Genomic DNA, 22433 nt, shown 5'->3' with positions numbered 1-22433 from the left:
CACGGTATTCCCAGACCAGCAAGGACATAGGGCAGCCCACGTGTCCCTCCCCCGCGTGGAGGCCTCGGTCTCCCTGTGCCTCTCTGCCCCAGGAGCACTCAGGGATGGCTTATTCGGATGCACGACAGTGTGCATCAGTGTCTCCAGAAGCTTGCTGAAAGCTCCCGGAACCTAGAAGGAGGCACTTAGCATATTTTGTATTTATAGAGAGCCTTTCTACCAACAAGCTGTGCGGTACAGGTCTCATTTCATTAATCCTCGCAGCAGGGGAGAAGAGGGTTGGTAGGAATTGTCAATTTTACCTAATGTCGAAGACGGAGCTGTGATGAGGTGAAATGACTTGCCTAAGGCTGTAGGATGAGTCAGTACCAGAGTTTACATTACAGCCCTGGGTCTTGACTTCTGATCTACCACCTTACACCTCCTTCCTGAAAGAGCATAATAAAAGTGCACTAAATTTGAGAGTCTAATTTTCTTTATGACACCCAGCATGTCTCTCAACCTCTCCCTGCCCTGATGTCTGAATCCATAATATGGGGATAATAATACTTGTCATCCAGCTTGTTGCAGAGATAAGATGCATATTAATCTTTTTAGTGATCAGACCGTTTGGAAATAGCTGCCTTATAAACTCCAGGTTTAGGTGAAGATCCAATCTGATTGCTTGTACATTATTATTTGATGAAATAGAGAAATGCATTGGTTTTATTTAATGGAGGTAAGAATGTAGAATGATAGGAAAGTTTTGAAAGTATTCAATTTATTTTTCAACATGGTGGGCTGGTTTTCTACCCACGGTATGGGGGTGTCATGGCATGCCTGGATTTTCTAATGTCCAAACACTTTTTTTTTTTCAGAATGATCTTCCCAAACCTTCAGTTATATGTAAATGGTTGAGCCTCATTTGTTTTCCATGAAACATACGTGAGACCAGCTAGCTATACTTGTTTTGTGAAATCACATTTGTGATGAAAGGAAACAAAGGAAGAAAGTGGGAAAGGTTTTGCATTTGTTCCCTTTCCTCTGTGTTTCTGTTCCAAGTCTAATATCCTCTGCAGCTGTTAAAATGGCGGTAAAACCTGGATTTATTCCCCCCGTCCAGTTCTGGTTTAGTTCCCCACATTGCTTTGAGTGGAGTTCTCAAGAGTTAATGGAGCCCGTGGTGGAGTGTTTGCGTCTTCTGTTTGAAATCAAACATCTGATCTTTATCTGTGGTGACAGGTTTAATGCTTTTCTTCTCTGACAAATTTTCAGTTGAAGAGGAATACAAACACTGGTATTGGTGCAGTTCTGTAAAGAGCTAATCTGAGCAAGCCAATATTGGCAGCTTGATCCTTAATGAACAGCAGAACCCTGAAGTCCCACCACTCGCTAGAGGAAGAGGAACCAAAACTCTATGTACTTTTTCCAGCACTTTCCATGGCTGCTTGATTCTGACAAGGGAGATAAAATATGTAGAATTTTTGCTCAGAAGTATCAGCATTCATCACTCCACCCCCCTCACCCTGCCAGGGATGATGGCCACACGGTCACCGAGGAAGTGAAGGAAACAGGAAAGAAATCCAGAACATGGAACTCCCCATGAATTAATTGGATTTTTCTCTGGCTCTCAGACTGGTTTTACCATTTGCAAATGTTAGAGTTCTAAACTTCTCTTTGGGAACATAATAGTGTGAGAAGTAAATTTGCCTACCATCCGTCCATGGGCCTAATGCATTAATAAACTTGGCCAAGTTGGACAGATTTTCGGATAATGCCTTAAACTTCCCTACCATACAACATATAGCTCTCCAGAGATCTGGAGAGCCCACTAAGGGTGGAGAGAAAGGTAAATTGCTAGAGCTAGAATATGCCAAGTATGCCCAAGACAGGGCCCTTTGGAGAAAAATACTAAGCTTCATATGCAGGGAATATATCACAATATTGGGGATATTTTAAGTTGATTGCTTCTCTTTCTTTCACTCTTTCTCTTGAATTACAATTCATGTGATATATAGGAAATTTGAAAAAAAAAATACATGGTAGCAATTTTTGACCATGGCTTGCATAGAAAGGTATGCAGAGCAAACTTAACATTCTAACCCACAATACAGCCTGAACTAACATGGCCATGAGTACAATGTGAATTTTATTTTTTTTAATTTTTTAAAATGTTTGTTTATTTTGAGAGAGAGGGAGAGAGAGAATATTCAAGCAGGGGAGGGGCAGAGAGAGAGGGAGACACAGAATCTGAAGCAAGTTCCAGGCTCTGAGCTGTCAGTACAGAGCCCAAAATGTGGTTCAAACTCACTAGCCATGAGATAATGACCTGAGCCAGTCAGATGCTCAACTGACTGAGCCACCCAGGCACCCCAATGTGAATTTTAAATTAAAATTTTAAGGTTATTTTTGTATCTCATATAAAATGCACTTAAAATACTTGATATTCATTTTCTTGGTGGCCTGGCTTTTCCTATTGTAGCCTGCCTTCCCTCCCTGTATTAATCACTTAAATTAGAGCTTCTATCCAATGAATCTACAAATATGTATTAAATGTCTGCTCAGTACCAAGTAGACAATTTGGCTGTTCGGAGGGAAGACCAAACGGATTCCGAAAGGACCTTCACTCTTCAACCACAATCTGCTGTGTCAAAACATTCCAACCACATAGCTCTTAGGTCAGAACCAGGTTGGTGGTGCCCGTCAGCCTGATACTCATGCAATTTGACTTCCAGTTGACAAGGTCCCTTTTCTCATTGTACTGTGACTTTAGCAGTTTATACTTTCTCGGGGAGTCTTGGTTGAAGTACTAAGTGAATTCTAAGTCCTTGATTTTTCAAGGACCAGCTGACTCCTCCTACCAAGCCTCACTCCTCATATGTGATTAATTCCAGCCCCTTTGCAATCAACTGTCCGTCACTGTTAAGCACCACAGAAAGCAAGATGAGCCTATGGAGCTCGTTCATCCCCCCCAGTCCCCCCAAATTCCTCTTATTGAGTCCTCAGGAGCCCACAACCCACTCAGTGCTCCCACGTGTCCTCGACCGCTTTGCAGAAGCCATGCCTTCTGACCGTGAACTCCAACTCCAACTCCTTGGTTAGCCCTTTAGAACTCACATACCTTTCGTGATCAACAGAAAGGTGTACCTTCAAACAACAACAAAAGCTAAAGAGTCTCAGAAAGGTCAAGTTAGGAGAGACTCTGCAATTTCTAATATTTGTGCTGCAAGATTTTGTTGAAGGTTTTCTACTCTTGTGTGGACCAACATCAAAACTTGACCAGCAAAGCACAGAGCAAATAGAAAGATTGACCTCTTCTGAGTTACTGAATGTCTTTAACTCATGATTGGGTCTTACTTTATTCCTTTCAAGGCTGTCTCATATGTCAGCAGTGGTGCTATGAATGGCATCAGTTACTCTTATATTCACTTAAATATCGGTTTTTGTCCTGCCGCTGAAAACAGAACTTAGAGGCTGAATGATACATACATTCAGCAGAAACCTTGAGAAAAGTGCTGAGCTAGAAGTGGCATTTTGTAATGTAACACCTCCTTCCAACATTAGGTAACTTTGTGACTTTGTAAGTCACCACACTCTTTGTCAGGTTGGTTACCTACAAATTTAGAAGAGCATCCAAATAAAGATGCCTACGGTTTTGAGATCATCTGAGCAATCGCATCAACCAGCAATGATAACACACCCGTTGTGTCAACTGTTTCCATTTTTCTCAAATTCTGTGTCCTGACAGATTATGGCTGGAGTTGTAACATACTTGCTATTTCTGTATTATTGGAAAACCCTCTGTTAGAACATCAGGTGGATTAAAAGATTTACGGAGTTCACCAAGACACATGGCTTGCTCTACAGAGTGTGGTGGATCTGCTTCTCAACACCCCTGCCTGCAGATATGGGTATGTACTAAACTTCACAAGCCCTCCCAGAAGATCTCTAATGAGAGAAGAGGGTGATGATTTACTGAAGATACCATCTCTGGTCAAACTCTTTGGTACTTTTGCCATTCTTGTAACATTGATGACCTTCTCTCTTTGGATCTCCCCATTGTCCAAGAAAGTGAAACAGTTTTCTATATCTATAATGGGAAAATGTATATAACACAGAATTTGCAGCCACATTTCGGTGGCATTAAGTACGGTCACACTACCATGCATCTATCACTGCCATCCATCTCCAGAGCTTCTTCATCTTCCCAGACTGCAGCTCTGTCCCCATGAGATGGTGACCCCCAGGCGCCTCTCCAGGCCCTGGCCCCCACCATCAACTTTCCATGTCTAGGAAAGTAAGTCCCCCAGGTAGCTCATGCAAGTAGAATCATACAGTACATGCCCGTTTGTGTCTAACTTATTTCACTTCATATGATGTCCTCATGGTTCATCCATGTGGTGAAATGATTTTTTTAATGGTTATTTATTTATTTTGAGAGAGTGAGAGAGTTCATGAGCAGCAGGGACAGAGAGAGAGAGAGAGAGAGAGAGAGAGAGAGAGAGTCTGTCCCAAGCAGGCTCCACGCTCAGGGCAGAGCCTGATGTAGGTCTCAATCCCACGAACCATGAGATCATGACCTGAGCCAAAATCTAGAGTCAGACACTCAACTGACTGAGCCACCCAGGCACCTCTGAAATCTTCTTTAATAAACATTTATGTTCAAGTAACTTACCCAAACCAGATCTCAGCCTGTAGGGGCCCTGGAAGCTGGAACACCGTTTGCTTGAGCTCTTTAGTTCCAGATCTTCTTCCAGCATTACCCCAATTGACTTTTCCCCCTTCCTTCCCGGTGGCAGTAAAGTGGCTTTATATAGCCCTTCAGCTCATGGTATTTCCAGTGTTGCCTTTTCTACCTCAAGTGTCTTATTTGGATTTTTGATATACATATATCTTTGCTCTGTTTTTACAACGGGCATTTGGACCTGGGTACAGAAAGGATAAATCAACACGTAAGGAAAGTGGTTGGTGCACAGAGCTGCTTCTCAGGCTCTGCGTAGTCTTTGACCCAGTTACGCCGTGCATCTTAAAACCTACAGATCAGGAGGAAGCCGTACATTCCAGGTGACAATGGAAATGATCAAAATAAAAAAGCACCTGTTTCAATCACATTAGCTGTTTATCTTACTCTTGACTGTCACCAGTTGAGCCTTTGTGCCTGTGCTGTCCCTGCTAACTCTTTGAAATAAACCTTACAGAAGTGTTGCTCTTTCAGCTATGCCCCTGTACAAATTCTTCTCCATGGAAACATTCCTTTACGTGTTCCTCTGGAGATCAAAATACATGGCAGGTGTCCTTCCACCACCCTATACATCATGAATGTATTCCTATCATTCCTTTTCGGAGCTTCTGGTACAGCTTCTAATCCATTTCTACCCCCATCCTCCCTATTTTCCTAGAACTGGAGGGCCACAAAAGACTAATGCGTTCATCTGTCCTCTCCATCCCATCAGGGAGAGCGTGCCAAGGCCAATGCCTTCTTAGGGTTCTAAAGAAGGCCGGACAACAGCCCGCCATTTATGTTTGATGTCAACTCTGACCAATCAAGTCTAGGGTTATCCTAAAGTCTTTTGGGCCATACCTGATCTGTAGGGACCTCCCAGAAACACAGAGAAGGGGAAGAAAAGAAAAAAAAAAAAAGAACACGCTCATTTACTGGCACCCAGAGACTTTGCCATCTACCTAGACACAGGATAATTGACATGCCGGAGATGGGAGTGCCCGGCCACATGGATTCCAAACAATTACTCTCCTCAGCTGTTGGATTTTCAAACGTGATCTATAGAGTGATGCTGACAGTAGATTTTCTGCAGCAATAAAGGTGGCCTGATTCACAGAATAATTACTGTATGCAAATGAGTGTGATTTTCCTCTGCCCTTTTATGGATGACTCTGCTCTACCATTCATCAGGGCCACAAATCTCACTTGGGAGGAGACGGATTTAAAGAGACAGGCGCCCCTGGAGCTTTGCCGTGAACTTACTAAATCCACGCTAAGTGTCTTCATAAATAGGTGTGCATATGCTCAAGTGGGGCCGCCAGACTCTGACCTTTCTGTCTGTGTATTGTTGCTTGGAAAACTGTTGAGAAAACATCTCACTTTGTGCCCTCCCAGATCCCGCGTGCTTTGCTGCCTGGAAGAGCAGGGTCTTCCGGACACAGCGTTGTCTACACGTGGTTCTGTACATTCTGGTGGGCTTCTCCTTCACCTTCCGCTGGGTCCACGCCAATGCTTATGCACCTGTGTGAGGGACAAGGAGGGGCAGAAAGCACATCCTTTTACCTGGTGCTGGTCCTGATGAAATTATAGCGGCTGTGATTTGAAACAGGAAGTATGTTTTTGCTTGACGCTGACATGGAAGGAAAACACGTAGTAAAACCTGAAAGTAATAACAGGCTGTTCCAAGATGAGTTGGCACATCTTGGGGCTGGGATTCTCCAGGACCAGAGAGCATCCTACTGAGGTGGTTGGATTTTTTCTGAGTGTCTCTGTGGGTGCAGACCCCGGGGGGCAGGTTCCCTCTTTGTGCCTCCAATGGGAGGCAAGGTTGGATAATCTTTCCAAATGGAGTTATGCTGTCAGTCCTTGGTGTGGGGACCTTTACACAAGGGCACATGCATGGGAAGAATCTGTAGCACATAATGTGTCATTGTTAAATATCAGTTCCTGCTTTCGTTCCCAGCATGCGGCATGCACCCTCATCCTCCGAGTGTGGAAGAAAGGGGAGCCTTAGTGTTATAAACGGAACAGCCCCATCTGTCAGTGGACTGTCTTGTTACTCATATTGTAACAATATACTGATGTCAGCACATCCAGAACACACTCTCTTCCACTGTCACTCTTGGAATAAAGGAAAGACTCATCAGTGTTTACATGTACACAAGCAGCACACACCCCTGGGGGCCGTCACAGCCTTCCCAAAATGAATGCCAATTAATATGGGCATTTTCCAAGAGTATGAAACAGGTGATCAGGGTCTCCAGAAATTCCTTCAGTTCCTTGACTCCAGCAAGTGTTCCCAATGGCTCATGGGAGGTGGGGGGCGGGAGGACAGTGAGGGGCACAGATGGTTTTAACACATCAGCACAAACCACGACACGATTTTCAAACAAAATGTCAGATCAATTCTTGCTCATGATTTCTTTTCATAGGAACTCTTCACAAAGCGTAACAATGAACAATACCCCATATTAGTCATTTATTTTTTCACTTAACCTCTTTCTTTAATACCTTTTGTGATGCAATGTGGAAGACACAATTTTCAAAAGAAGATCTTATGTCTGATGACCATGATTTATAAAGCAGTTTTAATGTTGTATGCTACAGTGATTGCATTTACTGAGAATTGTTTCAGTAACTAGATGGGGAAATAGCCAATGTTCCACCTGAGAAATATTCTTGAGGAAAGCTAATTCGGTTTAAAAAATTCTAAATAACATGCATTCGTATGTTGATTGTTCATAGGTTTGCAAAGGAAAAAATGTGTAATTACATATTATTAGGTAAATGTCAAGAAAAGTAAAGTTGTTTATACTTGTGTTGCTAAAGTTAAATACAAGTTGACAATTTTAACTTTGGATAAAAAAATACTAAAACACAGTAAGAATTTTCGGAACACAAGAAATTAGCAAGTGTAAGGGGGTTTACAAAGAATCGATTTGGAGAAAAAGTAGCTTGAATGGTATCAATTCTCAGCAAGTTCATTCATTTTATTTCACAGAAATGTCCATCACTCTCCGTAATAGGTTGAATTTTGTCTCCTCAAAAGGGACATGTTTGGGTCCCAACCCCCAGTCTATCAGAGTGGGATCTTATCTGGAGATACAGTCTACAGAGGTGATGGAGTTTAAATGAAGGTGTATGGGTGGGCCCTAATGGTACATGACTGGTGTCCTTACAGGAAGGGGAGATGTAGACACAGATGCAGGCAAGGAGAAGGACACAGAAGGGTTGAAGGCAGGGATCAGGGTGATGCTTCTACAAGCCAAAAAATGCCAACGATTGCCAGCAAACCACCAGGGAGAATTGCCTGGAGCAGATTCTCCCTTCCAGCCTCAGAAGGAACCAGCTCGGCTAACACCTTGATGTAGGGCTTCAAGCCTCCAGAACTTCAAGGGAACAAATCTCTGTTGTTTAAGCCACCCGGTCTGTGGTACCTCGTTATGGCGGTACCACAGCCAACACCATTGTCCTCTCACCCATGCAACTGGGTAAGACACAAAAAACAAGCTGAGCACAGTCAGTAGGGACGGCAGCAGCTTCCGGAAGATTTACGGCAGACAGAGAGGGTAGAAGAATGAGTGTCGTTGCTCTCCTCTTCCCTGTTCTTTCAGAGAGAAGAGCCCCAACTCTGTCTGAAAGCCATCAGTCACATTCCCTTTCATCTCCAGGTGACAGGTGATAGGTATCTTGGAGCATCATCCAAGTAGAGCATGGACAAGGGATTGGGCTCTTCCCCACCCCTGGATGGAGATGGAACTGTCTACAGCTGCTGGCTGCCATGTCTTAGTGCGGTAGATGCTGGTCCATAGTATGAAGGAATGGACTTAGCATACTGAAAGGAGCAGATCTGGGTTGGAGACAATAGAAGAAGCCGATGGCATTTGAGTCCCTGATCACGGCCATCCTCAAAGCTCAACTACACCCAGCTTTTCAACTGTGCTCCGCTCTGCCTGTGGTTTTTCCCATGGCACACATGTTCCTCTAAGCTAGGAACATGTCATGTTCTGTTAGGTCATGTTTCTGTTCTTGCAAGTGGACAGCCCCATGTTAATATGCCAATAGAAAATTAGCTGGATTTTAGTATTCCTATACTGAGAGAGTGTTTTGGGCCTCTTGAGCCAGTACCTAAATGGATATCATGGATTTTAAAGGGTTTGAAAACTGTGTGCCTTGTTCACTTAATGTTATACTCATTGAATGTTTTCGTTAGATCAAATTATATCGTGTTGGGATTCAAGGTTACTATTGCATAGGTAGTCATGGTATTAGTAATTTTGATGACATAATTTTATTTATATATCTATCTATGTATAAATATTTTGTAAGTTATTTCTTTATGCCCTGTGTCTTTGTAACAAGTTACACTGCCTTTGAACAAGAAGGACTATTGAGTTGCAATTTCAAATATCGCTCATAGTTAGCCAGTAACTCACTGAATGGAGATAGACAGAACTTGAACATTTGTCAGGGCCTATGAGAGTCTTATAAAATCATTGCTAGACTTTTCCAGCAGTGTCTGTTTTTCCCCCACAAGCATGTACCTCCCCCAGTTTTACCTGCTACTGGCACAACATTTACCTTTCGACCTCATTCAGTCATCCATGTGTTCATTCATTTGCACAGTAATTCGTACATCACACTTTCGTTGTGTGCCTCTATGTGTCCACTACTCTGACCTATGCTGGGTTTTCTCAGACTCAAGGAGTAAAGCCCCTGCCCTCAAGATCCTTTTGGTCAGGATATAGTTTATGCTAATCCTTCACTCCAAAATGGTCAGTACCTTCAATGGCTAATAGGGTCAAATCTAAACACCTTAGCTGATCACTGTGTCCCTTTCTTAACTGGAGCTGGAGATTCCTCTAACCCAAAAATGGAGAATTAAATACTTGCATTCAGGTAGTTAATCTAAAGTATTAAAATAAGTTGCCACTACTCATGCAGGTGTCAGGGGCTAGAGTCCAAAACTTTAAGGCAACTGAATGATGGCCTGGGAAAATCCACTGCAAGTAGCAACTCATATGTGAGTCAGTCCCTGAGCCTGGGACCTTGCTCATAGCACGTGCTTAAATGCAGATGTCTGGGTTGGCTTCAGACAGGAAGCATGAATGTGTAATTGTTTGCCACCCTCAGAAAGTCAATCAAACAGTGTAATGATTTATTCTTAGTCTTTGGTTCATGAACTCAGTCATAAAGCCACCAAGCATGGTGGTGGTGGACTGTTCATGGGTCCAGAAAATTTAGCACAGAGGTGACCTGGAAAGCATGGAATTTGCGGTCTCTGGTAAGATGGACATTGGACATCTAGACTCATAGTAAAGGAACTGCAGCAAATCGTGCCTCATTTTCTCACAGCAAAGAAAAGGTTGTTGCCATGCTGATGCTCGTGTCAAATATCTGGGGATTTCCCTTGATACATCTCGTGACTCACACTAACTCTGCTCCCTACTGTCTACCATTTTCCTAGAGAGTCACCACTCTTGCATCCCCCTGACCAAGTGACTTCTCCTTGCCCGTGACCTGTGAGCAGAGGTGATGGGTGTCACCACCCATGGAAACATTTACAAGTCAGTGCACGGTGCTCTAGCTTCTTTTAATCCTAACTCAACAACCAGCCACGTCACAAGTGAGAAACTTCATCCTTTGAGCCAGAACCGTGTGGGACAAAATCCCTGCGGGCCTGCGTGGAATGGGGCATGAGGGAGTTAATCTAATTAAGATTCGGGTGTTGTTTCTCAGGAAGGATAGCCTGGCTGTAGTGAAGGATATACTTTTCTGTCTCCCAGGATCGTCCAATCCATCAGCGATTCCTGTAGCTTCCACTTGAAGGCGTGTCTGGGTGTGTCCACTTCTTGTCGTCTCCATTGTTACTCTGCAGCCCAAGCCACAAACCGTCTCTTGCTTGGACTATTGCAGTATTCCTCTCTTTGGTCTGATTCTACTTTAGGCCACTTAAAGAGATGCTAGTGATCCTTTTAGAACTCCTATGAAGTCCCCATTCTGACACCTTCCGGTGGCTTCCTACTAAACCTGGGAGAAAGTGTGAACTGCTGCCTTGGGTACAAGACCCCACAGGACTCTCTGCCTGCACTCACACACTTCACACAGTGTCACCTCCCTCAAGACCCTCCCAAAACACTAGCTCTTGTTTCGTTTCCCAAACCTCCAAGCTGCCTGCTCTACCCAGAATGTCCTTTCCTCAACCTCCCCTTACCTGGCTCCTTCACTTAAATGTCATCTCTTCACAGAGATCGTTCCCAACCAAAAAGCCTCATCTATCCACCAGAGTATTTTAATTTTCCACATGGCACTTATGACCATTGGATTTTTTTTTTTTTGCTTCTGCATTTGTTTGTTTTCAGTCTGTCTTCATGAGAATGTCTGCTCCTTTCAAGAGAAGGGCCTCACCTTTCTTGTTCATGACTGCGTCTTCCCTGGGGCTTAAGGAGGTCTTCACTGGAAACGTGTGAACCCACTCTCCAGACATGTGAAGTAGCATGTGAATGAATGAATGAGCATGTGCACAAAGCGACACAGGAGTGCTGGGTGCCAAGGAGCTTGTGGTGGAGGCAAGGCTGTGTTAGTGAGTCCACACCCATCCTGTGAGGTCCTCAGCCCACCCTGGTGAGCTGGCCTAGGAAAACTAAACACACAGCAGTTAAGTGAAGTCTCTCCTCTCTCTTTTAAAAGAAAAAGAGGAAATGCACATCCAGCCTGCATTTTAAGATATAAGGTGGTGAAGGACTTTAGAGCCCTATAATAGGGTGTTATTCCATTAGTGAAAACCTTCTTCCTGGAGATCTTTAAAAATAGGGTAATATAAAGATGTAGCCTAATGCTACTTTGTTCTGAAGCCCAGTGGTGACTTTCAACATAACAGCAATGAAGGATGTTGCACAGAGACTCACGACTGGGCATCTTTACATGGTATCGATTGCTCGGAACCTGTGGAAAGCATCACTTAACAACTTTTCAGTGTGGGTTTTGTCTTCTGTTCAAAGAGATCGGTGAATAATACTCAACAGAAATTGTGGGATTAAATGAGTCACCCGCCTGTCATTTTGTTGTTGAGGACATATTTAAATTTATCTTAAGAGGGAATGGATGATTTTCTGGGTCTTCCCTTCAGATACAGCTTTGTGGCAGGTAAGAATCCTGTTGAGGCAAAAATACAGGCAGCTTTTTGCCACTGTGAAATGTCACACCATATGGATTGAAGCTCCTTTAGGCTAATTTGAAATAGCATTTAGTTTATTTTTTCCTTCTTGTGATTTTACATCTTCCTTTCTCCTCTAAGACAAGACCACTATTATTTCACCTAATAACAGTCCCTCTGTTTAAAATATCCCATCAGGTTTGGACTTAATGGTAGTTAACATGGGGTGAGACATTTGAAAAGGGAATGTCCCCTGGAAAGACTCTGGTTGCCTCCACCCGACACGTCCAGGGAGCTGGTGACGTGTTTTACAGGCTCCATAGGCTCTCTGATACAGCACTGAAGCAGCCATTAAAATTTGTTTCAATGGACATTTAAACAAATCCTGCTCATTCCTTAGTTTATGGAAATTGATCACTTGCTACCTGGACTGGAGGAATTTATTGGGCCCCAAAGCTTTGACATTTGAGTTGTAGGCTGGGTAAACTGAGGCCCCGGAAGCCTTCGACGTAGAGCCAACAGGCGCAGGGGTGCTGGCTCTAGTTTTTATGTTTCAGGATTTGGGTCACAGGCAATTTTCTGGTCAGGTGATCTAGGTTTTTGTTCTGTTTTGCTTTGCTTTTCCATTTTGTTTCTTAACAACAATTTAAACTGTGCTGCTAAGATGGTGGGCAAACTGCCAAACGTTTTCTTCACGACGAGCCATCGGCAGAAGCGGAAGCCCGATGATTTTGGTGATGCGCATAATCCCTCGTCCATGGTCTCATAGCTCATACTGCCCAACCTTTTGTCTTAAACCTTTATGAGATACTTACTGAAATTTCACACTCTTGTACTTGGTGGATGAGTGCCACATCTTCTTGATGATAAAATCCTAAAATAATTCCAGAGACGAGGCTAAGACCCAGGATAATTCTGTAAATCCCAGAGAATTTAAGTCCTGGAGAAACGCCCCCATCCTCGATCTCCTCCAGCATCCTAGATTGTGCTCCCAGACAGGAAGTGTGGGCAATTGAGCCCGCTTGCAGTGACAATATCCTGTGGTAGCTCCACTGACAGCTTCGTGGCACGACATGTGGGAGGTGGCATTGTTTATAACCAGCCTGACATAAAATCCACCTTGATTGTGAATTGTCTTTGGAAAAAAGCAAGAGAAAGAAGAGAATAAAAATCCAGAATCTCTATTTCAGGGTCTCTCAACCTGGAATCTTGCCTAAAAATGTTGGTTGGGGAGGAAGAAGTACTGATTACCAGTGGGAATATTAAATAAGAGATATGTTAAACACGGGCAAATGCACTCGACTCCCACTTCGGGAAGCACCATTCAATACATTATATTGTTTCTTACACAATAATTCTTTCTGATATTTTTTTTGGGAAGGAACGTGAGGTTTTTAGTTTAGAGGATTAAGAAAAATTTTTTGTTTATTTATTTTTGAAAGAGGGAGAGAGAGAGAGACAGCCTGAGCAAGGGAGAGGCAGAGAGAAGGGGAGACGCAGAATCTGAAGCAGGTTCCAGGCTCTGAGCTGTCAGCACAAAGCCCGATGCGGAGCTCAAACCCATGAACTGTGAGATCATGACCTGAACCGAAGTCGGACACTTAACCGACTAAGCCACCCAGGTGACCCTAGAGAATTGCTTTTAATTCAATAGATTACAAATGAAATGCCTCTATGTGCTGCACAAAGAAACAAAATGAATATATGGTATCATAGGAATCACATCTCACTCGGCTGCTGCTGTTTCGAGCACACTGTAAACAGCTTTTACTAAAGAACATTTTATGAAAATGACCCCTAAGACGTCCACTGTCTCAAAACAAAAACTTTTCTGGGTTGTTTGCAGCTACAGAGTTCCTTAACATTCCATTCTCTTTGGTACATGCCCTTTGAACTCTTACTTCTTGATCCTGCCTCTTACCTCCTCACCTCTGATGCACGCGCGCGCGCACGCACACACACACACACACACACACACACACACACACACACCACAGGCACACAGAGTAAACCTCATTTTTAGGGTTTTCATAGCCGTTGCCCCAGAAGAAATGCTCTCTGCCAGAGCTGATGCCTGTCGCCACATCCCATCACTTGCCTGGTAATTAAACTCTGACTGATTTATTGACTGACAGCCAACAAATCCCAACCCGGTTTTTATGATATACATACTTCCCCGGGCTAAATTCACTCAAACAACAACCCAGTCAGAAGGGGGAGGAGAGGGAGGAGGAGGCAGAGGTTGTGGGGGGGTAGCGAGTGATATGAAAATAAATATGGAAAGCAGCATTCGTTGGCAAAAGGAGACGTTTTGCAAAAGAAAGAAAGGAAGTGGGGAAAAACTCAACGCAACCTCTTTTTCAAATCCGGAGATCTGGGGAGCCAGGGGGAAAGAGCTGGTAAACATCATTACTTCAGCCTGAAGATTCATTTGAACCGCCTCACGTACCAAAGCGCTCTGAAGGGGAAAACAAGACGTGCTTGCAGCTAATATTACAGTCAAGTTCCAATTTTACCTAAGGGAAAGCAGCTTTATTAAAAGTCATGACTGAGATTGCGTGGCAGGTGCCAATATCCTCCACCCTGACAGATGTGTCAGTTTGCGAATGCCATTTTCTTGTCTGCGGTCCCTAGATGGAGCTCACCGCAGCGCCATTTGTCTCTCTTCCAGGGGATCACACATGCCCGATGTTTGCCTCCAAGCTGCACTGCGTGGTTTGATATGTGGAATCCTCACAATGAGACTTATTAAAAGACAGTCCATTATTTTTATTTAGAGCATTTCCAAAACAAGCAGAGCGCGCACGGAGATAATTTAAAAAGCGTGTGACAGGTCATCTTCAGGCCAGCGTGGCTCCATTTGAAATGCATAAGAAAGTAGCGTCTCCATTCTTACACACACACACACACACACGTGCGCGTGCACACACACACACACACATTCCTGTTCATAATGGGCGTCATTTGAGTGGCATTGAGCCCTTGACGGATGGTGCTGACAGTCCCAAGCACTACTTCGCTATAAACCACAGGGGCGTTGCAAGACGCAAGAGCAAACCCGCTCCTTTCTTTCCCTAAATCTTTCTTCCTTTTCTTCTTCTTTTTCCCCTTCTTATTTCCGTGCAGCCTTCTTCTTTTCTGTTACAGGTGGGCTCTCTCATTGCAGCAGTAGATATAAATACTCCTGATTGGCTATATTTATGGGGCCTTCTCATGCTCCTGTTGGCTTCAAACACAAAGAAAAATGGTCTCTTTCAACTGTGCCTGGTTTGAACAGCAGGTAAAGCCCCAGCAGCCTCCTCTCCAGCCTCCCACGGAAAATGATTACAGATGAAACGATCCCGTCATGGAAATGGTACGAGGAGAGCTTGGACTTGGAAGATGCTGTGCTGACATGAGGTGGGGGGAGGTGGTCATCCGCGATGGATTCTGCCACCGGGACACGCGTGAGCCATGCTGGTGTTGGCTTCCCAACTGGGGCGGGCACGAGGTAGGATGGTGTCCAGAGAGCTGAGAGATACCACCAATATCAGAGACCAGAAGTCACTGGCGTGAGATCTGTTCTTGGGGGAACCTCTGGGTTCTCGCCTCCTATTCCCTCACCAGGTGGATCTTGACTCTGTGACCTCATCTCAATGCACCTTCTCAGGCTGAGAGCAGCACTTTGCAAGTCACCCCAGCCAGCAGTCCGAGTTCTGGAAAGGCAGACATCCTGGAACGGGGGAAAGTGTTTTGGGTCAGCTTTGAGGCATAGTGCACACAACTCAGGGAACTGTCAGGGCCTCCGTGGAAGGACCTGTGTCCTCTGCACTGTCTCACCCCACCACTCCCCAGTGCCATCGGGCTCTTGTTTTCGTGAACACACTAGGAAGCCACAAAAGAGGCCAAAGGAAAAAATCATAATGATACAACAGAATATTCCCACCTTATTGTCATAATGTTGACCCGGCAGATGGGCTCTGGAGGAATAAGGGTCTCCTGAGTCCCCCCCCGCCCCCAGATGAGGGGAGGTTGCTGGTCAGGCACACCACCTCAGCTCCACAGCCTAGAGGCAGGGGATGGGTGCAGACACCACGGGGGGCCGGGCAGAGTAAATTCACTGGCGTTTACTCCTTATTTCTTGGGTGCCTACTAGCCTGCTGAGGCATGATGCTAAGTGCTGGAACCAAGATATCAGGTATGTGGTCTTGAGTTTCCAAGATGTCACATCTATGTTTAAGCAGATGATAGGATTTCCTACATTGTTTTCCTCAATAATGACCTGTATGCCCCTTCCACTAAGCCTATTAATTGATTCTGTGTGGCATATGGTTTCCTCCCACCCACCTTCCTTCCCATCACATAGCCGGGTGGCCCACTGCAGTACCCGTGACCTGCAGATACCCATGAGCAGGATCCCGCTCACCTATTTGTTGCGTAGGTTTGTTGGAAGTCCTCAGCAACTGTGCACGGGAGGCATGGTATCTATTGTCTTTCTCTGACTTTGGGATAGACTGATTATCACTCAGCTACCGAGCTCACCAGAGGAAAAGCAGCACGTTGGGCTGGCACCCTCATCCTTCAGAGAAGACCGCCACACTCCCTGTTGCATCCAGAGGCTGTCCATCCAAGGCCAGAAGAGCATTGATCTTCCTGGCTGTTCCTTCATTCGTAAATATTCAAATTGTTTTGGGGTCATTTTCATTGTTTCATTCCTTTGTCAGATGTTTCCATCACTTTTTCAACAAATATTAATTAAACACCTGGGGCCTGGTGATGAGCAAACACAGACGCTGATGCGCTGCTGGGTCTTGTAGCAGCTCAGGGCTGTCCTTGCACTTGACCATGATCAAAAATTTAAAAACTACTTTATATACCAGACTGTTTAGATTCGTATTTCTGTCTATTCAGGGTTATCTTCCTTTACTAATGGGGGTTCTATGTTTTATTTTGGTTAAAGAGAAAAGTCTTTGGTGAGATAATTTTCCGTGATTATTTCCTTGTCCCGTTGGGTAGCCTCTGTGGCCTAGTAAATAAATGCAAATCCCTTTCCTCGGCATTCAAGGTTCTTCCTAGTGTGGCTCTAGCCTAATTGTTTGCTTTCCTTTATTCCCTCACGCCGCTGGCTGTCTGCCTTGCTCTGGCCACTGGAGCTTACAAGGTGGTCCACAGAATATACATTTCCCCTCTCTGAATCTTTGTATAAACCCCTACTTCTCCCATAAGCCTGTCTAGGTTGGTGGACATTGTACATATCTTGCAAAGCTAGTCTTTATTGCCTTTCTGTGCCCTCTTCCGTGTACTGTGTATGAATTTCTAATGCAGCAGAGGTACCCTGGAGTACACCTTGTTTTAAGGTCACATCCCACACCAGACCGGAAGCTCCCCATGAACAGGGTCTGTGTCTTCTTCATTATCTCCATACACCTATCTTGCAAGGGCCTCAGCGAGGCTACACAAATATTTCCCAAATGTACCCAAACACTGCCACCTTATTGGATTTCCAGTTACAATTCCCATAGCTTTGGCAGGACTTCTTTCTGAATCTCTAGGTGCTGGGGCCCCAGTTATTCTTAAGAAGTCATTTTCTGGGAAGAAAATCCATTGCTACATGAAGACTTATCCCATCCCTCTAGTTAGAGCCAGTCCTTTCCTCCTAAGAATGTTTTGGAGCTTTATTTAAACTCCTCTACTTGGTAGTATAGTTATTTGGATCCCTAACTTGTCCTCACTACCGGATGTAAAGTATCTGACAGACAGGTGGAGATATTCAGCTTGTATCAGTCGTGTCGCACAGCACGGAAGCACATGCCTGCCTCGTAGTAGGTGCACAATAAGAGCCGATCAAAGGGTTGGACAAACGAACCGATGTGTTCTGCATTCACACACTGCCTTAGTTCTATCTATCTAAAATTGGCTTTGAACATGTCGTATTATAGCAAGTAGGTCTGGATGTTTTTCATTCAAGACGTTTTCCTTTCTTCTCCCCAGGGAGGGAACACTGATAAGAGAGAGCTTTGCTTGGACCCCACACATCCCTGGAAAAGTCTTTCTTAGACTCCCACTGAAATTCTTGTTTGAACCACTCTCTGGAGTCTAGTGCCAGCAACATTTGACCACCAGGAACACTGGCCGCGTGGAGACCGCAGGGAATGTATAAAACATACAATTAACGGGAAAGGGGAGCGTGGAGAGAGGGGGGAGAAGGGCCAGAGGCAGCTCCATCAAGTCATCATGGCGTGCGCGCTCCTGTGGCCTAATTGCGAAGGAGTTGTCGAGTAAGGACGTTATTTTTAAGTCTCGCAGGCCACTGTGACATGTAGGAAGTGTGTAAGGATTTATGCCTGGCTTAGGTCACTCAAGCCAGCGGGACTATTTGTTAGGCAGGCACTTGAGACCCTGCTAAACATCAGGACTGAAAAAGGGATGATTAACAACTTTTTCGAGCTTTTTCAGGAAGCAATTTTATTCACATTTCAAGAACCAGAATCAAAGTTCTCCTTTCCTTGTTTCTATTAGATTTATTCGTTGGCTCTGTTTTGAAGTCACCTAAAAATACGTTTCTCTGCTGAAACGTCTTGCGCGGGGTCACGGCCACAGCCCCACGGGCCTGGGACTGCTCAGAAGTTACAGACTTGGGATCTTACCTCCACCTCCATCACTGACGGAACTCTCTTTCATTTTCTTTCCTTTTTGTAACCAGTTTAGAGAAACAAATCCCCCTCATTGCCTCACAACTGAGAGGATCAGTCCACGGACTGGTCACAGAAGGTCAGGAACAAAACAGCGCTTTTGGACAAAATTCTCTAAAGGGAAAGTAAGAGAATAAAACAGACTCCTGTGACTAGGAGGGGCCTGTGTCCACAGACGGGGCCTCCCCAGCAGGCCCCAGGGGGTGCAGTCAGCCACACTGTGTCAGAGAGAAGCGAGCTTAGTGGGACCCCCACACCAGCAGGAGAGTAAAGCTGAATAAAAACAAGATAGAAGACTCTGTACTTGGAGGGAGGTCCTGAGGCTTCCTGAGGGCGCGACCAGCTCTCCCCGGGCTACGCAGCCCCCCGCCCCGCACTCTGAGAGCCAGAGACCGCATCTGGCGAACACAGCTGTCTCTGCACACAGACATCCGAGTGACAAAGCCATCCGCCTCAGTCGGTATTCGTGACTCGTGAGTAACCGTTGGACAAAAGTGTGAACACGGGGGCTTGCAGCCGAGTCCAGAGAACCTCCCGGGTTTGCAAAAGTGCCACCTATTCTTTCTCCAGGATTAATCGTTCCGCCGCTCAGCACACTTTATCTCACTGCCCCTAGCTCCTCTCCCGCGCCCAACAAAAAGAATCTGTTACCCCAGATCCTTGTTCCCCGAGTTGCTGAGCCTGTTTGTATATAATCTATGGCTACTGAGATTTTGGAGGGAACATCAAACAAAAATGTTCCTACCATTACATTAGCAAACCAGATTGGGGGAAAAAACAGTTAATTAGGGAAACCAGTCATTTATTTTGAAAAGGGACTGTTTGGTTCAGTCCTCCTGAAGAGTGACAGTCCTGTGGTCATTGTTACTTGTTTCTGCTTTATTTCGGAGTCGTAACTGCTCCTTCTCACACTTCCCTCCTCCTGGCCCTGTGAGTTCGCTCTGGGAAACAGTTGTTGATGACGTCTTTCACACTTCAGGATTCCATGTGTCTGAGGATAAAGAAAATCACAGGTGGTGGATGTGCGTGCTTCTGTGTGTGTGTGTATGCATGTGCACATATGTGTGCCTATGTGCGCCTCTGTGTGTGCACATTTGTGTGCATGCATATATGTGACTCATATGTGTGCATGTGCACATGTGTGTGCCTCTGTGTGTGTCTCTGTGTGCACATTTGTGCGCATGTATCTGTGTGACTTGTGTGTGCATGCCTGTGTGTGCATGTGCGCATGTGTGTGCCTGTGTGGGCCTCTGTGTGTGCACATGTGTACATGTATATGTGTGACTTGTGGGTGCATGCCTTTGTGTGTGCATGTCCACATGTGTGTGCCTCTGTGTGTGCCTGTGCATACACATTTGTGTGCATGTATATGTGTGTCTCTGTGTGTGTGTGCATGTGCATGCTTGTGTGTGTGAGCGTGTGCACGCCTTTGTGTGTGCGCGCGCATGTGCATGCTTGTGCGCGTGTGCGTGTGTGTGTGCACGCCTCTGTGCATGCAAGCGCGTGTGTGCCTGTTTGAACCGATGGTCTCCTCGAAGACCCAGGGGGAGGAGGGGGAGGCATTACCCCCTCACGAGGGCACGGACGCCTCCGAGGGCAGCCGGACAGCGAAGCACCGTCGGGCCTCTCAGCTGCAGGGGCCCCGAGCCCGTCACACGCATCCCCCGCTTCAGGCCGCTTTGCCCTTGTGAGGGATACGGGTGTCTTTCCGGTTTCTTTCTTGGTGAAGTGCTTACAAGGGTTGCAGATTTGAACTTTATCCCGGAAAGTCTCCTTTGGCCTTGGGCAAGGGCATACGTACTCTGGCATATTTTCTCCGACGCTAAATTCCTTTAGTTTAATCCCAAATCGCTAGCGGAGTCTGCGCAGCGGCTCGACGTGGTGGCGAAGGGGGCCCCGGCCGGCTGGGGTCGCCCAGAGGGCGCTGCAGCCAAGTTCTCGGAAGCAGCGTCCCTGCGCGAGCCAGCGCCAGGGTGGCGGGCGCTGCGCACGGTCAAGGTCAAGGTCGTGCAGGCGTCGGTCCGGTCAGCGGTCAGCGGCTGGCCCGCAGCAGAGGCCGCGGCGGTCTGGGAGGGGTGCCCGGCTCAGGAGCAGACACAGGAGCTGACGGGACAGGGAGCTCCTTCCCAAGAACACCCAGGAATCGCTGTGCTCCCGGTGGGCGGGGCCACCAGAGCAGGGGCGCCCAGGTGCATCCGCCTCCTTCCCCCCGGGGGTTCGCTCCTTAAGAACCAGCACTGGGGTGTCACACACTCTCTGAGCGCCTCGCCCAGAAGCGACCCAGTAAGTATGCATTGCCTACACTATGAATTTTGTTGAGATATGATAACAAAAACATATTCCCAAGTAGTTATAAGTCTGGAACGGAAGACAATATTTGTTTCTGGGTAAATTCCTACGGACGATGCTAGGGAGATCTTCTCCAGTCCCCTCCACAGCCCTTTAAAACATTCCCGTTCAGCGATCTACACCTATACCTATTTCCGTATCTTTACCTACAGAGATACACACACACACTTCTATCTTGGGGGGTCTAATTCAGGCCATCTGCTCTTTCATGAAATGTGATAGCTTTTAGATTCCTTTAATATTTCTACTTATAAAAGATCATAGGTCTGTATGATACTTAGTCTTTTCCTCCTAATTGGTGACAACTTGAATCCCCTTTTATCTGAACATCAAAATGTTTTAAATATTAACTAAGCTTCCCAACCTCTCAGTGTGATTGCGCTGAGTAGCTGGGGTAGAGATGGGTCAGCTGGTCAGCGGAAGCAGAGCCAGCCAGAAGCCCACATGGCATGTCAGGGCCTGTCATCCCTTGTCACATACACAGGTCATGGGCAGCCCAGCCCCAAGGCCACCTGAATGTGGCTGTCTCTGAACCTCAGGATACAGCTGTACATAAAAACTGGCTTGCTTCTCATCAGTGTCACTACCCCATTTGATTTTGAAAGTCAGTCAAACAACTCATTGGAAATTGCACCAGAATGATCAGGCAGGAGAAGTAAAGGAATCGAATCATGTGTGTGGGGAAATGGCTTCAACCAAAGCATGTTTTAAAGAAATTCTTATCATGTGCTTGATTTAAATGTTAAATGAGCTAAGCATCAGTGGGGGAAATTTATTAATACTATTGCTATGTCTATGCATTTAATAGTTGATATTTTTGTAATAAAGTATACTCATTTATTATATAAATCTATAATTAGATTAATAATTAGTATAGAAATAAATTATGTAATAATTATGTATTAGATAATATTTGTTATTTGATTACATTACAAAAATAATACAATTATTAAAATTATATTTAACAGCCATGTTACCATATAATTGTTACATTANTCATGACCTAAGCAAAAGTCGGATGCTTAACCGACTAAGCCACCCAGGCGCCCCTATATATTTTTTAATTAATTTATTTATTTTAAGAGGGAGAGAGTGCACAAGCAGGGGGTGGGCAGAGAGAGAGAGGATCCCAAGCAGGCTCCAGGCTTCCAGTGTGAAGCCTGATGTGGGGCTTGAACTCATGAACCATGAGATCATGACCTGAACCCAAATCAAGAGTCAGACGTTGAACTGAGTGAACCACACAAGCACCCCTGGAAGAGCAATATTTTTAAAAGATTAATATTTGCCTATAGATTTCTAGTTTAAAAACTTGAGTGAGACACAGGCCATGAGCCAATCCAGAGAAATCCAGAAACTGGCATGAACTGGGGTCCCCAGGACTCTGGACAGCTACGTGGTGAAAAGCGATCTTCCTGCATAATTTCACCCCTGCAGACAATGCCCTCTTCCCACATTGCCGCATGAGCAGTACCCGTCCGTGACCGCTTAGAATCAAATCTCCATAAATGTGTCAGCAGCTCCTGAAGATGGCACTATTTCAGGACAATAATATGTC

The sequence above is a fragment of the Crocuta crocuta genome, unplaced genomic scaffold (assembly GCF_008692635.1).
Source record: "Crocuta crocuta isolate KB4526 unplaced genomic scaffold, BGI_CrCroc_1.0 scaffold101, whole genome shotgun sequence".
Lineage (NCBI taxonomy): Eukaryota > Metazoa > Chordata > Mammalia > Carnivora > Hyaenidae > Crocuta > Crocuta crocuta.
This window is presented reverse-complemented; position numbering follows the sequence as displayed.